Here is a 16,603-nt window from a genome sequence, read left to right as displayed (position 1 = left end):
GTGGCAGAGTCAGGGCTAAAATCCAGGTCTCCCTACCCTAATTCCCTAGCAGTATGAGGGTAGACCACATCTTCCTTCTCTCTCGTCTTCTCTCACCCCATGGGGGAAGCAGGATAGAGGTCATGCCTGATGTCCCACAGGAGTAGTAAGGATGAAGACCATGCTTGAGTTCTGGGACTATTGCAGATTACTGAGTTTGGCTTTTTTTTTTTTTTTTTTGAGTTAGGGTCTTACTCTGTTGCCCAGGCTGGAGCACAGTGGCACAATCACGACTTGCTGCAACCTCCAACATCTGGGCTCAAGTGATGTTCCTGCTTTGGCCTCCTGTGTGGCTGAACACACTATCACACTTGGCTAATTAATTGTTATTATTTTTATTTTTTGTAGAGATGAGGTCTTACAATGTTGCCCAGGCTGGTCTTGAACTCTTGGGCTCAAGATGTCCTCTCACCTCAGCTTCCCAAAGTGCTGGGATTACAGGCATGAGCCACTGCACCCGGCTTGTGAATGTTTTAATACAACTTTCCAAAGAGCGAGTCCTGCACCTGCAATAGTGTTATCTGGGCTGTGCTCATACTGGTGATCTGGAATTCTGCATAGGTTAGTTACTACATCCTGCAGGTTTTCCAAAGTGGTGCGTCATCCCTGGCTCAGCCCTTTCTAATCTTAGTCAGTTAAGCTCTTTGTGCTTCAGGTTCAGTGAACCTGGTGTTAATAGTATCTACTTCACAGGCTTGTTGCCATAACTGAGTTAATGCACATGGAGCTTTTGTAACAGATGGTGGTGGGTTAGTCACGACTCTTTCAGTTAAAAGTGTTAGAAAACCAACTCAAGCTGGTTTAAACAGAAGAGGGAATTTATTGGTTCACAGAACAGTGAAGTCCAGGGCACAGTAGATTTCAGGCCTTGCTCGATCCAGGTGCTCAAGATGTCCTCAGCATTCAGTTTCTCTTTCTAACTCTTGGCCTTACCTCCATTTCTCCATATTATTTGATTTTTAGGCAGACTCTTTTTTACACAGTGACTCCCAGTGCTGCTTGGGGACAGTGTTTTTTAAACTAGCAATTCCAGTGAAAAGAAGACTTTTTATTTATTTTTAAAATAAACATTGTATATATTTAAAGTATCCAACATCATGTTCTAATAGTCATAAACACAATGAAATAAGTACAAAAGTCAAGCAAATTAACATGTTTATCTCCTCACATAATTACCGTTTTTCTGTGTATATGAGAGCATTGGAAATCTACTTTTTTTTTTTTTTTTTTTTGAGTCAAGATCTCACTCTGCTGCCCAGGTTGGAATGCAGTGGTACCACCATGGCTCACCGCAGTCTCAACCTCCTGGACTCAGGTGATCCTTCCGCTTCAGCCTCCCAAGTAGCTGGGACTACAGGCATGCTCCACCATGCCCAGCTAATTTTTTTTTGTAGAGATGAAGTCTCAATATGTTGCTCAGTCTGGTCTCAAACTTCTGGACTCGAGCAATCCTCCCTCTCTAAGTGCTGGAATCACAGGCTTAGTCACTGAGCCTGGCAGAAATGGACTCTTTTAGCGAATTTCCAGTACACATACAGTATTATATAGCTGGAGTCCCCATGTTATATATTAGATCTCTAGACTTGTTCCTCCTACACAACTGCAACTTTGTGCCCTTTGACCTACATCTTCCTATTTCCTCCACCCCCCGACCCTCTCTATTTCTATGTATTCCACTTTTTTAGATTCCACATTTAAGTGAGATCACGCAGTATTTTTTTTCAGCATCTGTCTTATTTCACTTAGCATAATGTCCTCTAGGTTCATGCATGTTGTCCCAAATAGCAGAATTTTCTTGGAGAAGAGGGCCCTTTTCCCCCTCCTAGAGTTGAATCTCATTGGCCTGGCTTGTGTCACATGACCTTCTCTGAGCCAATCACCGTGGCAGAGGGAATGAGATGACCAGATCTGTATCATGTGCCTGCCTTGGGAGTTGAGGGCTGAGGTCAGTCCCACCCAAACTTTGTGGCCTGAGCATGGGGGTGAGGAAGATCCCAAAGAAAGCTGTTTCAGAAGTGGGAATGTGATGTGAAATGGTGACAGGCCTGGGAGAGGTGTGGTGATCTCACATAAACATGTGTACCTAGGGGAGCCTGAGGGTGGGGACGTCACCGTTGCCAACTCTCAGAATGGATAGAGCTTCACAAGAGCAGAGGAAGGGGGGGTGTTGGGACTGGCCTGCAGGCCAAAAAAATGGACAGAGATTGTCTGTCCCTGATATGAACCCAGAGGCAGGGTTGAGGAGTTTCCTTGGGGAGCCATTCACGTGGGTTAATGTGATTTGACCCTCAAGTCTAGTTCTGGTTTACCTTTGCCTGTGTGAACAGGGAGTGCCCTTATGAGGGAGATGGGGGCGAGGCCTTTCCAAAATCTGTGGAGTAAAGGGGTCTGAACACCTCCAGGGCTGATGTGACAGGACTCCTGAAGCCCAGAGAAGGCAGGAGTGGGACTCCTACAATGAGCAAAGTAGAGAAACAGAAGGCACCAGCTGGGTGTGGAATGGGCTCCAGAGCGGGCTATAGACCTCACAACTACTCCCAAGGGGAAGGCCTGCCCAACTTGTGGGGAACAAGCGAATGGAGTAGGTGTGGATCATCACCCCAGCCCACAGTCAGATTTAAGCAGTGCCAGGATGTGTCCTTGTGACATGCACAGGCCTGAGTCTCAAGCCTGGGTTCCCAGCCGGTGGTGCTGTGGGCTCTGTCCAGAAGCTCTGTGTGTATTAACTCACTTGCTCTTCATGCCAGGCCTGTGAGCCAGGTCAGGTACTATGAACATCGCCCTCATCTAGCAGGAGGAGGGCCTTAGGCACAAAGAGGCTCATGGATCTGCCCAACGTTCGAAAGGTGTAGAGTAGATGGATTCGGGCATCCTGGCGCCAGGAGCAGTCGCTTGGCCACTGTCCCCCACCTCCTCCCTCACAAATTGTGCCCACCTCAGAGGGATCTGTGGGGATCAAATGAGGCCTACATAGAATGTGGTCAGCACAGCATAAGCCCTCAGTAAGGCTGGGTGTTGTCACATTGCCCTATCGCAGATGGTGTGTGGGGATGCAGAAGAGTGGAGCAGAAGAACTGGGAACCACCCCTAACGGGCTGCTGAAGGTTCCCAGAAAGACAGAGTGGCCCAGCCTGGTGCTCCAGCAGGCTACACTCTGGCCCCCACACCAGTGGGCACCCAGGGTGGGTGAGGAGGAGGCGGACAGGTGACGGCCAGCCAGGTCCCTGGACTGAGAAGGGAGCCCTCACTGGGCTCTGGGTCCTAAGGGGGCCAGCAGGGGGTGGCTCAGTGGCAACAGAATCACTTGGGATAGGGCAGGGGAAAGAATGGGGGCAAAGGGCCAACTCCTGCCTGAACAGTAAGTCCTTGCTGGGAAAACATGAGGGAGCTTCTTGGTGTCTATCAGAGGACACGATTTCCCAAAGTGCTGTTTCTGAGAGGACAAAAATAACCAAATATGTTTGCAGAAACTGCATGCCTTACCTGGTCACCCGTTTTCAGCTTCTTGTAGGCATGTTGGAGTCTGCAGTGGCGAGTTTGAACTGCCAAACTATCAGAGGGAACTACACTCGCAATACATATCCAGCCTTTCACATCTGCAGAACCTTCTTTCCCTAATAGGAAATGTTTGGTGGTGAGTTTTTCCCCAGAGCCTGCATTGGCATCAGGCTGAGGGCCGAGTCCCGCCCTCCCCATCTCAGGGGCTGCCACCTCTGTCATTTTCCTGTTGTTTAGGCCTCTGGAAAGAGAATGTGCTGCCCTCTTGCAAAGCCCCAGCTAAGTCTCCCTCCACCTACTGAGTTCTGCTTTGAGAAATTCATCAGCTGCCGAAGCAGCTCTGTCTGATCCTGTAATTCTCTCCTTGACTCAGGCATCAGACAGGGATCACCAGAAAGGAACACGACTCCTCTTCTGGCTGCTCCTTGGCAAGTAGATTGATGGTCTGTCCTTACTCCAGGTCTTCATTAAAGGGGGTGACACAGTCTCCTGAAGCTGCTGCCTGGGGTGGCTGCAGGACAAGAGAAGGGCTAGAGGAGACAGAACTAGTATTGGGGGCCCGGGACAGCCAGGTGTTCTGGAGTTTCCAGCCAAAAGTATCCCCGTAAAGCCCTGGTTCACATCAGGATTCTCCTTGTACTCCAAAAGCCATGATGAAATTTCATTCAGTCGTGAAGAGATTTCACTCCATCAAGGCTCCAGACTGACCATTGTGTGATGCGTATGTGCCCCAGGTAAAGATCTGCTTCTCACTAAGGTCGCCAGTGGCTAGTGAGTTAGCGGACAGCCAAAGGACTTTCTTTCTTTCTTTTTTTTGAGTCTCACTTTGTTGCCTAGGCTGAAGTGCAGTGGCATGCTGCTCACGGCCACTGCAGCATCGACCTGCTGGGCTCAGGAGATCCTTCTGCCTCAGCCTTCCAAGTAGCTGGAATTATAGGCGCACACCACCACACTCAGCTATTTTTAAAAAAATGTTTTATTGTGGAGATGAGGTCTTGCCAAGTTGCCCAGGCTGGTCTCAAACCCATGGACTCAGGCAATCCTCTCATCTCGGCCTACCAAAGTGCTGGGATTATAGGCATGAGCTACCGCGCTTGGCAAAAGGACTTTTTTTTTTTTAATCGTGGTAAAATATATATAACATATACCATTTTAACCATTTTAAGTGTACAGTCTTGTGGTGTTAAATACATTCACGATTTTGCCAACCATCACCACCATCTATCTCCAGAACCTTTTGATTTCCCCAGACAGAGTTTCTGTACCCATTAAGTATTAACCTTCCACTCTCCTCCCCCAGGCCCTGGGAGCCACCAGAGTACAGGACAGCAGAAACCCACAAACACAACTTGTCTAGTTCTGTAGACACACAGCTTGTTGGACCTTGGCGGATGCCTCTCTGGAGATCTATTCACTTAGCAAACCCTTGCTAAAGGCTCGCCATGCTCCAGGCATTGCACTGGTGTGTGGAATATAAAAGGGAGGAAGCACAGGCCTATTTTCTGAAGCAATAAGAGCTACACACACACTTTCCTAGTACTCACTGGGCACCACCTACTGCTCTAAGCACCTGACAGCTCTTCTAATGCTCACAACCACACAGAGAGGTAGATATTGCTGTCATTTTCAGGTGAGGAAACCAAGGCACAGAGAGGTTTAGTGACTTGTCCAAGGTCACATAGATAGTGAGTAGTGTGAGGCCGGAGGTACTGGAGGGTGGGGCGGGCCTCAACAAGATGGCTCCAACCCGGATCAGGAGAACAATGGGCGAGAGTGAGCCAGCAAAAATGAGTGACCGGAACTAAGCCTCCAGCCGCAAAGCCAGCCAGTACCTGTTACAGCGACTCTAGCAACCCCGTTCAGTCAATCACCAGCAGACGTGACAGCTGTCCCAACCAGTGATTGCTCTCCCCGACCCCCTTATGGCTTTCTCAGTGTGCCCTTTCTAAACCCATCGCCCATCTTGCTGGGCGCAACTTCTCCGGCCCACAGCTACATGGACCGGTGAACCTCGCCCGGGACTGCACTAATAAATTTTTCTTGGCTCCTTTGTTGCCGTTTCACCTGGTCTGGTTTCGTTTACCTTACAAGTAGCAGACCAGAAGCTCAAATCCAAGCAGGCTGACTTTGGGGTCTGTATTCTTACCTCTTGGGTGCACTGCCTTGAGGGACTCACAGCCCATGTAAGGGAAGCAATGTCACTTCTTGGGGCCACTCTCCACTCAGGAATCATCCTCATTGTGTCCACATGACGTGATCCTATTACACAGGAAAGCAAAAAGCAAACCCAGCAACAGGACTCTAGTATGGCTCAAGGCTGAGGAGAAGACTGGGAGTGAAGTCTCAGGGAGTCTCCAGGGCTGTGGCAAAGCGATCCTCACCTACCCTGCCAGTTCTTCACATTAAATAGCATTCACTTACACACACACACATACACATGCATGCATGTCAGGGACTGGTGATGGTTAGCTGTTGTTAACCCATGATACCCTTTTGCTGCTGGGGGAAAACAGAGGCCCAGAGTCACTGTCTTCAGGGCAGCTGAAAGGGACAGGAGGCCAGTGGCAGTCACACCTATTGTGACAGCATTGCTGCTTCCTGAGACTTTAACCAAATTCTGACTCACAGGGCTGCCCTTCAGTTTCTTCCCCAGACAGATGGGTTGTTCTCTGGGGAATGGAACACCTCTATGGAGGAAACCCTGACCGTGAAGAAGACAGAGGCTGCTCAGGGGAGACAGCAGGGTGGGGGAGAGTGAGTATACAAACCCAAAGTCACTGCCTCTCTTCTGCTTCTAGCCTAGGAGGGTAGAATGGCCTGGCCCATGCCTCTCCCACGGCCAGTCTGTGCCCTTTGGCCTCTTCTCCCAAATGCAGCCTTACCCCTGTCTCACCTGGCAGGGGAGACACCGTGATCATAAATATGGTTTTCTCAGGGCAAGGATGTGCTAACCTGTGCAATTTTCCCAAATGTGGGAAATGCAATTGCATAATTTTTATTCGTAGGGGACTGTATTCGTGCTCTCCCCTGGCTAAGAAGAGAAAGAAAGAAAGGAAAGAAGGAAAAAAATAGAAAAGAAAGAAGGGAGGGAGGGGGAAATGGAGGGAGGGAGGGAAGGAGGGAGGGAAGGAGAGAGGGAAGGAGGGGGGAAGAACCCACATGCAACCTTACTCATTCATTGTAATGAGTTGGTACTATGAGAGGTGGCCCCAAACTGCTCTCCCCATGAGCAGCCCCACCCAGCAAAGTGCATTGCAGGGACACAGAAACCAGGACATAGGCTTCATCTGGCGGAGGACAATTCTGTTAGATACTTTACTGTTAGCCACCTTCTCAACACGTCTCACCATCTTGCTTTCACAAGTATCTTTACAAATCATTGTGCCCATTTAGTCCCTGTTTTATTATTATTATTTTGTTGTTGTTGTTTGTATAAAATTTAAATTTTATGATCATGTCTGGACCTTTTTACACTTAACACAATGGAAATGTTCATTTTTTTTCCCCAAAGGAAAAATTTCTGAATCATCATGATGTTGCACAGTAAAATAGAAATATGAAGCTCAGATACTTAGTCAAGTTTCTGAAAAATGCAAGTAACAGACACAAATTAACTTCCAAAATCTGAAGTCATCAACATGATTTTGTAGTACTATATCTCAGGCTTTACCTAAAAATTCATTATTATTCAGATAAAGATGCCCCCAGTCACATTATAGAAAGGATTCTTCCCCACCACAACTTCCTGAGGTCTGTGAAGAAACTGCAGTCTTGTGATCAGGCTCCATATAGTACTGGCAGTTTTGTAATCGTAGGGGAAAAAATGTGACTGGTTTATGTGTCAATTAGTTGTAGTCTGCTGATCTGATTAGAAGCTTTGACAAATGCCTGGTGGCGATTGCAAATAACTGCCAAGCATATAGGGATGATACAGTAGCCCACAGTTTTGGGATCAGCTCTTGTACAAGAGTAAAGAAACAAAAACATCTGTAAGTAAGGTATCAGAAAAATAATTGTCCACAACCAAAAAGGCAGAGAGAGTAATCGAGCTTTCAAGGAGTGTGTCCATGTGGTTCCTTCAAGGGGCTCCTCAGGGTGCTGTTGAATGTGTTCCAAGGCCAGCCTGTTGTAAGTCTCGTTGATTTCAAAAACATAGTAAAATGCTGCTGCACTTGCTAACAGATACAATCCCACTCCGATCCATCCCATCCGCTGACGGAAGTTCATCATTCTCCATGCTCTGTGCCTTCAAATTTAAAAACATACAGTCAGGGTCCAGTAATGCTGTCATGGCAACTACTCCAAATATGCTTGATTTCCAAGAGTTCTAAATTATCCCACTAACACAGTTAAGATTTAAAATATTTAGATTTACATTTATTAATAAATGTAAGTCTTACAAATTGTTTTATGTAATAATTACGAGCACATAAAAAACATTGGTGTCAGTATATACTGCGATCTGCTTTTTATATGAATACCACAGAATAAATAAACTATTACATCCTACTTAAACAGATCGCTTCCGAATCTGGAATTAAACTAGTTCCCTATAGCACATTTCACTTTTGCAGTTGAAATACTTTGTGGCTTAACAATATTGCTTAGGACGTGAGCACTGGGTTCTACAAATCAAGCCAACGTTGGAGGCCCCAAGTTAAGACAGTAACTCTTAAACACTTACAATGGTCCCGAAAATCTTCCTGTTCCCACGGCAAGAGTTAAAGAGTCACTCAGTTCTGAATAATCGGATGGCTTTGGCATTTCAGAGAAAGCCACCAGTAAAAGAAATCCCCGGGTCGCCCGGGTCCGGGAAAGGTGAACGCCTCCAGCCTGGAACACGAGCTAATTGTGATTAAGTACAGCGTGACTGCAGCCAGTCACGCGGCGGCCTGGGCCCTGTAGCCGCTGCCGGAGCCCCATTCCGGAGCACCCGGCAGGGCGGGAGGCTCTCCAGCCACCTGGGCCTCCCGGCACCGGCCCCGCCCCCTGCCGCGCTACAGCGCCGGCCCGCCGCGACCAAGGCTGCACAGGCGGCGTCCGGCCCTGGCTTCGCCTCCCTGCAGCGGCGAGAGCCCAGCCCCCAGCAGTGGTCGCCGGCCGAGGTTGCCTGCAAAGCCGAGCAGGTCCCGAGTCTCACCTTCCTGTCCGGGGTGGCCGGCCCGCCCGCCGTCCCGGATGCCGCCGTAGTCGGGGCTTCCGGCTAGGGCCGGAAGCGCGCGCGCCCCGCCTGAAAATGCCCGCCTCTTCATGACATCAGGGCGCCGCCGCCGGCCGCGAGGCCGCCTGGGTCTGGTAACTTCAGCGCTCCTCCGTCTTGGTCCCTGGTGCCCGACTTGTGACTTTGATCACCTCATCACACCTCGCTGCAGAGAGCGCCACAGGGACGGAGCAGTCGGGCATCCATCGTCTGAACCTTCCGAGCGTCCGTCCCGGTCTAGAGAGAACCGGCCTGGGGCCTCGGTGCCTCTCGCGGGCTCCGAGACTGGGTACCCGAGAGGAGAAGCTAGCACCGCGAGCTGGGGACGCCTGAGCCGGGGAGGGTGCAATGGCTGCTGACGGCGGGTTGGCCAGCCCGGAGACTGCTCTGCCATTGCCACCTTTCACTAATCTGGCCGTTCTGTCCTGCAGGCTACTGGGTCTCGGCACATTGACCACACTTATCTGGGGTACTGCGGAGGTTTGCTCCGAATTGCAGTGGGCATCTGTGCCCCGAACGAATTAGAACTTAAATCTGTTATTTCCAAATCTGTTAATCGCTATGGTGTTGAGACTCTTCGAAGACTGGTGCAGACAGATGAAAACGAACCTTCGGAAAGCTATGTTGATTGCCGGGATCCCCCAGACTTGCACTGTGCCAGAAATCAAGGAGGCCCTCCAAGCTGGTTTCGCTCCCTTGGGGAGTACAGACTGCTTGGGAAGGTGTTCAGGAAAGAGGAACACAGGAATGTAGCCTCAGTAGAGCTTTACTGAGGACACTAGTCATGCCTTGGTCCCTAAGGAGAGATTGGGAAAGGGGTTGTCTGGAGAGTGATCGTTAAGCCTCTTGACTCAGATAATAAATTTCTAAGCAGATTAAATTAATTTTTAGAGGAAGAGGGCATGACAGTAGGTGAGTTGGCCAGATCTCTTGGGTATGAAAATGACCCTTTTGATCTAGAACAGGACGTGAGTCTTGAAAAGGAGGCCACTGTGTTGGCACAGGCATGAGCTGAACGAGTTCTCAAGGCAGGGAACTTCCAGAACCAGAAGAATTTGGACCCTGGATGTTTCATGCTACTCAAATGATGAAGTCCTGGCAGGTGTCAGATGTAGAGAAAAGAAGGCAATTGCCAGAGAGTCTTAAAGGCCCAGCACTTGATGTTATTCATGTCTTCAAGATAATCCTTTAATTACAGTCCTTGAATGCCTGCAGGCTCTTGAGCAGGTATTTGGGGTTATAGATAATACTAGAGAGTTGCAGGTCAAATAATTAAGCACTTACCAGAAGGATGAAGAAAAGTCTGCTTACTGAAGCTGGAGCCTTTGTTACAGAAACTAATACAGACTGGAATGACACAGAGACCTTGTGAATCAGGCCTGCCTAGACCAAATCATTGCTGACAGCTCACAGGCAGCTTGATCTGCTGGAGGATGGCCCAGCCTCTGGCTTACTGCAGTTCTTGGCACTGATAAAAGATTATGAGGCAGCTGAGGAGGAGTTCATTTCACTCAAATCTCAGGAAGCCAGGAAAGGATATCTGTAGGACGGTCTATGTACTCCAGTGATGGGCATTAACCAATCCCTGCCTTGTGGTGTTGAGTAACTCATTTTTGTGTACTCTTCAATATAAATCCTTTGTTGAATGCCTATTTAATGTCTCCTAAATGTGTCATTGACTGGAAAAGACATAGTTCTGTCTGCTATCTATTTAAATTCATCCCTGTGAATTTCCTATCATACAAAATTGTACAAGACGTCTGTCACTACATGTGTGCAATGCACTGAGAGGACAGGCAGGAGTAGATGCATATGCTTACCCAATCTCATTAGATGTCAGCTTGTTTGGTAACACATGCAAGTGTGGCATGTCTGTAGCGTATCACATGTGACCATGTTTTATCACTGATAGTTTCTAGATGTGTATTGCCCTACATTTATAATGAAGATCCTGAACATTGATTAAGATACTAGGTTATTTTCTATATAAATCAGAATTATATTGATTCTGTGCAATCAAAAGGCAGAAGTGAATGCTGAGGTTGGTAAGTTTGCAAAGACCATCTTAAATCACAGATTTCTAATATGCATAATCAAAACATCTAGTACTGAAAATCATCTTCATGGTTGTTATAAAATTATAGGTGTGAACTTATAAAGGATTGAGTTGGGCACAGTGGCTCATAGCAGCTTGGAAGGCTGAGGTGTGAGGATCACTTGAGCCTAGGAATTTGAGACTAGCCTGGGCAACACAACCTTATCTCTGCCTTGTCTCTACAAAAAAAATTCTTTTTTAAAATTAGCCAGGCATGGTGGCACATACCTGTAGTCTCAGCTACTTAGGAGGCTAAGGCAGAAGGATCACCTGAGCCTTCAGGTTTGAGGCTGTAGTAAGCTGTGGTCTTGCCACTGCGCTCAAGCCTGGGCCACAGAGTAAGGGCTTGACTCAAGAAATTAAAAAATAAAGGACTCCTAACAAAATTACTTCTTTCGTCTATTTTATTTATCAGATTCCGAGAGATTTCATTTGAACAAAGTGTTCCTGAAGCATGAATTTGAAAACCACTAAACTTACACAGACTTAGTTCCTGGAACTCTTTCCTCTTGGTGCCCAGAGAATAGGAGATCATTTTCTAAGTGAGATTGCTGAGGGGTTTGTTTGTTTGTTTGTTGTCAGAGTCTCACTCTGTTACCCAGGCTAGAGTGCAGTGGCACACTCAATGCCACTGCAGTCTTGACCTGCTGGGTTCAGTAATCCTCCCACCTCAGCCTTCCAAGTAACAAACCACAGGCATGCTCCACCATGCTCAGCTAATTTTGTTTTTTTATTGTATAGATGAGATCTCGCCAAGCTGCCCAGGCTGGTCTTGAACCCGTGGGCTCAGGCAGTCCTCTCACCTCTGCCTCCCAAATTGCTGGGATTACAGGTGTGAGCCACCATGCTCAGCTTTTTTTTTTTGCAAAGCAGCCGTTTTATAATACAACCTGCCCACTATGTGGACAATGGGTATCTGGGGTCCATTGGAGAGAGGAGTCATCGTGATGAGAACAGCTGGGGCTACTACTGGGGCCCGGGTGGTGAGAGACAGGGTCTGGGGAGCCAACCAGGGGTGTGGGAGCCATGGAGCTGGACTTGGGCTCCCCCTGGTTTATCTGTAGCAAGTCAGCTCGGCATGAGAACCGCAGTGGAGCAGCCCAGGGATGAGCTGGGAACGACCCAGGGGGACATGAAGAGGGTGGGACCAGCAGCTTCAGGGAGTCCATCACCTGCTGGGGGCCTTGGACAGGTACAGGAGAACACGCTGCCCACAGGGTAGCAGAGGGTCCAGTAGAAGAACGTCTTCCCAGCATATCTCCGGGACCCCTGAGGAGGAAACACCACTAGGGCAGAGGTGCCCGGGTTCCCACACCTGGACGCTGCTTCCTCGTGGAGCTGCTCTCCATTCTCATTCCCTGCTGCAGGGGCCTGAACCCTCTCCCTGAGGCTGCTCCAGCTGAGGTCCTGTTTTGGCCTGGTAGTTGGGATCCCAGGGCGCTAACAGGGTCATTCTTGAGGGGACTACTTCCCAGGCTATCTAAGGGGAAAGGGGACCTGGGGCTCCTGGGGCCTGCTCGGTGGCCTGGCGGGGCAGCAGCGGTTCCCTCTGGGTCCAGGAAGGACTGAGGGACAGGGGCTGCGGGCTGTCCTGTGGAGGTGTTCCCGGCTCCTCCCGGGGTTCCTCTCCTGAGCTTCAGGCCTCCCCGGGGTCACTACTTGCTGCGGGGCCTGGACCCTCGGGCACCTCCTCCTCACCTGAGCCACACCGCAGAGGGGGCCAGGGCAACATGCTGTGTCTAGGGCACAGGACAGGACTGCTTTTTCCCGCTGCCTTTCCCGGTGCACTTGGACTCCCTCGGTGATGCGAGCCCACCTCCGAGGGCCTCGTGACGAGGCCAACGCCTGGTGCCTCTCCCTAGCCATGTTTTTTGGGGGGATTTTTTTGTTGTTGTTGTTTTTTAAGAGACAGGGTCACCATAGCTCATGCTAGAGTGCAGTGGCAAGATCATGGCTTACCACAGCCCAGAACTCTTAGGCTCAGGCAATCTTTCTGCCTCAGCCTCCCAAATAGCTGTGACTACAGGTGCATGCCACCACGCCCAGCTAATTTTTGTTGTTGTTGTTTAACTGTTGTTAGAGACGAGGTCTCACTGTGTTGCCCAGGCTGGTCTTGAACTCATGGCCTCAAGCAATCCCCCTGTTTCTGCCTCCTGAGTAACTGAAATTACAGGTATGAGCCACTGCACCAGCTGGAGGGACCTTTTATTGAAGCTGTAAAACAACAGAATGGAACAAGATAGTACCCAAATTAGCTCAAGCAATAGGTACAGGCTCATTAGTGTATCAAATCTGGATGTGGGAAGAAATGAACAATGTGCTTGCCTCTGCATGGCAGACTGGACTAAAAGTTTTTCCATATACTTTCTCATGTAATCCTGTTAAGAATCCTGCAATATAGGAAAACTCAGTTTCACACTTGTGGAGATGGGCAGAGAAAGTTAAAAACTTGACCAAGGTGAAACAACTTGTAAGTGGCTGGGCCAGAATTCCGTCCTCTCTCTTACTGCATTGCCCATATTCTTTCTATCACCAAGAAAGAGAAGCAATCGTAAGGGTATCTGTACCCAACAGTCTCACAAGGGAAGCAGGGCAGTTGTTGGCCACATTTCTTTTTCTTTCTTCTTTTTTTTTTGTTGGGATCTCACTCTGTTGCCCAGGCTGGAGTGCAGTGGCAAGAGTATGGTTCACCATAGCTTTGACTTCCTGGACTCAGGCAATCCTTCACCTCTGCCTTCCAAGTAGTAAGGACTATAGGCATGCACCACCATGTCCTGATAATTTTTTTTATTTTTTGTAGAGACGAGGCCTGGTTATGTTACCCAAGGTGGTTCAGAACTCCTGGGCTCAAGCAGTCCTCCCACCTCAGCCTCCCAAAGCGTTAGGATTACAGGCATGAACCACCACTCCCAGTTGATGCATTGAAGCACAACTGATCCATGAACAGTGCAGGGTTAGGGGAGCCAATCCGCTGTGCAGTTGAAAATCTGCATATAATTTTTGACTCCTCAAAACTTTACTAATAGCCTACCATTGACTGGAAACATTACAAGTAACAAATAGTTGATTAAGCTGGGCTCCGTGGCTCAGCCTATAATCCCAGCACTTTGGGAGGCCAAGGTGAGTGGATTGCGTGAGCCCGCGGACTTGAGACCAGCCCGGGCAACTTAGGCTGACCTCGTCTCTACAATACTTCAAAAATTAGCTGAGCATGGTAGTGCGCGCCTATAGTTCCGGCTACTTGGAAGGCTGCTAGCCTGGGTGGCAGAGTGAGACTCCAACTCAAAAAACAAAGCAAAAACAAAACAAAACAAAACAAACCTCCAACACCCAAAATACATAGAATAAAGATCAAGGACTCTAGAAATAACCTGAGAGCAAATCCTGACCCTGTCTCTTACTAGCTGTGAAAACCTGGGCAAGTTACTTCTCTGTCTCATTGTAAAATGAGGACAATAAAAGGACTTAGCTTTTGCAGAACCAAATGCATGTTATGGTGCTCAATATCTGGCCAATGGCAGGTGCTCAACATCAGCCATTCTTTTTTTTTTTGAGTTGGAGTCTCACTCTGTCGCCCAGACAGGAGTGTAGTGGCACGCTCCCGGTCACCGCAGCCTCGACCTGCTAGGCTCCAGCAATCCTTCCGCTCAGCCTTCCAAGTAGCTGGAACTACAGGCGTGCGCTACCACGCCCGGCTAATTTTTGACTTATTGTAGAGATGAGGTCTTGCCAAGTTGCCCAGGTGGGTCTCGAACCCGCGGGCTCAGGCAATCCATTCAACCTCCCAAAGCGCTGGGATTACAGGCTGAGCCACCGAGCCCAGCAATGACACAGTCTTGAGCCCTTGGCTCAGCGCCTCACAAATGGCAGAGATGCAACAGGTATAAACACTATGGGTACAAGCACTTACCACGCCTGTTTTCCACCACTGAGAGGGTGAGTGACCTGTCTCACAGTGCCTTGTCCACTCTAAATGTCCACACAATTATAAACAAGGTCAGAATTACACCTTTTAATTTATTCAGAGTTCGTGTGTCATTGTGGGAGAACTTACAGGAAAGATCCTATCTTTCAGCAATCTTCACACTTGTTTCATACTATCATTGTCATTCTTCTTTGAGGGAACTATCCCACGCCACCCTCTCAACTGCCCCTAAGTCTTATGTGTTCTCATATTCCACACTGCAGATGGTGTCTAGTTTGCAGTAGGACTCTGTAATTTGGAATCATATACAGTTGATCCTTGAGCATGGATTTGAACTGTTCGGGTCCACTTTTACACTGATTTTCTTCTGTCTCTGCTACTACTGAGACAGCAAGACCAGCCTTTCCTTTTTTTATTTATTTATTTATTTTTTTTTTTTTTTGGAGTTAGAGTCACTCTGTTACCCAGTCTGGAGTGCAGCGGCACGCTCACGGCCAACGCAGCCTTGACCTGCTGGACTCGGGTGATCCTTCCACCTAAGCCTTCCAAGTAGCTGGAACTACAGGCATGCGCCACCACGCCTGGCTAATTTTTGTATTTATTGTAGAGATTGAAAGGTACCTATAGAAACCTAGAAGAAACTTAGCTTATTCTTTAGTCTTTTTGCCTCAGCATAACCATTAGAAAGCATTCAGACATTCTGCAGGACAAAAAGCAGCCTATCCCATCCACCCTAGGCAAATCTCTTCAGATGCAAGACCAGGACAACCCAACCATTCATGGTTTAGCATAGTAATCTGTAGTAAACTTTTGATTCCTTGTCAAGGCCAAAGTCATAAAAGTAATAATACGACCACCCCACCCTTGGTCAAGGAATTTGCGAGTTGCAAATGTATGAAATTGTGAATTGCAAATGTCTAAGGAGTCTCTTGCAGGAATCCCCCACTTCAGGGTTAACCTAATCTGCCTTTGTGACCTACATGACACAAATAAGCCCCACCATGGCAGCAATCATGTGACTATCCCATCCATCTGCCTGCTGTCCATCACCTGACATCAGTACCTGCACTTGTTTGCCCTTTTGTGATGACGTGGAAACAGACCACCACCCAATCACCGTAATGATCTTCCCCCATCAAGGGGAATGGTTAAAAGGACTCAACCACAAGCAACCAGTGGCCATTGCCTTGCTAGACTCTGGTGTCGCCATGTGCTCTTTGAGCTAATGGCTGTTGCCATGCTTCCCGGCTTTGGTCCCCCTCCCCCACCTTGGGGAGGTGAATCTTCTCTCTTCCTTCTCTTTCTCTCTCCAATTTACTTTTAAATAAACTTTTCTTTCTTAACCTTTTTGTGTGTCGCAATTCTTTGCAATTTACTCAGATTTCTGGGTTCCCAGCATGGCACCTCTGGCTTGCCGGCCCCGGCAGTGCTGCGCCCCTTGCCCCATCCATTTTCCCTCACCCTATCCGAACCCTAACAGATGAGGGCTCTCAAATTTGCTCAGGCTGGTCTCAAACCTGTGTGTGTGTGTGTGTGTGTGTGTGTGTGTGTGTGTGTGTGTGTTTGAGCCAGGGTCTTACTCTGTCGCCCAGGCTGGAGTGCAGTGGCATGATTTTAGTTCACTGCAGCCTCAACTTCCTGGGCTCAAGCAATCCTCCTGCTTCAGCCTCCCGAGTAGCTAAGACTACAGGCATCACCACACTTAGCCTATTTTTCAAACCTTTTTTTTTTGTTTTTTTTGAGTTGGAGTCTCCCTCTGTCACACAGACTGGAGTACAGTGGCCACTCCCGGCCACCGCAGCCTCGACCTGCTGGCTCCAGCGATCCTTCCGCCTCAGCCTTCCGA

Source organism: Carlito syrichta, unplaced genomic scaffold (genome assembly GCF_000164805.1).
Source record: "Carlito syrichta isolate Samal-C Ts95f unplaced genomic scaffold, Tarsius_syrichta-2.0.1 Scaffold315360, whole genome shotgun sequence".
NCBI lineage: Eukaryota > Metazoa > Chordata > Mammalia > Primates > Tarsiidae > Carlito > Carlito syrichta.
The sequence above is the reverse complement of the archived record's forward strand: the minus strand, read 5'-3'. Positions refer to the sequence as shown.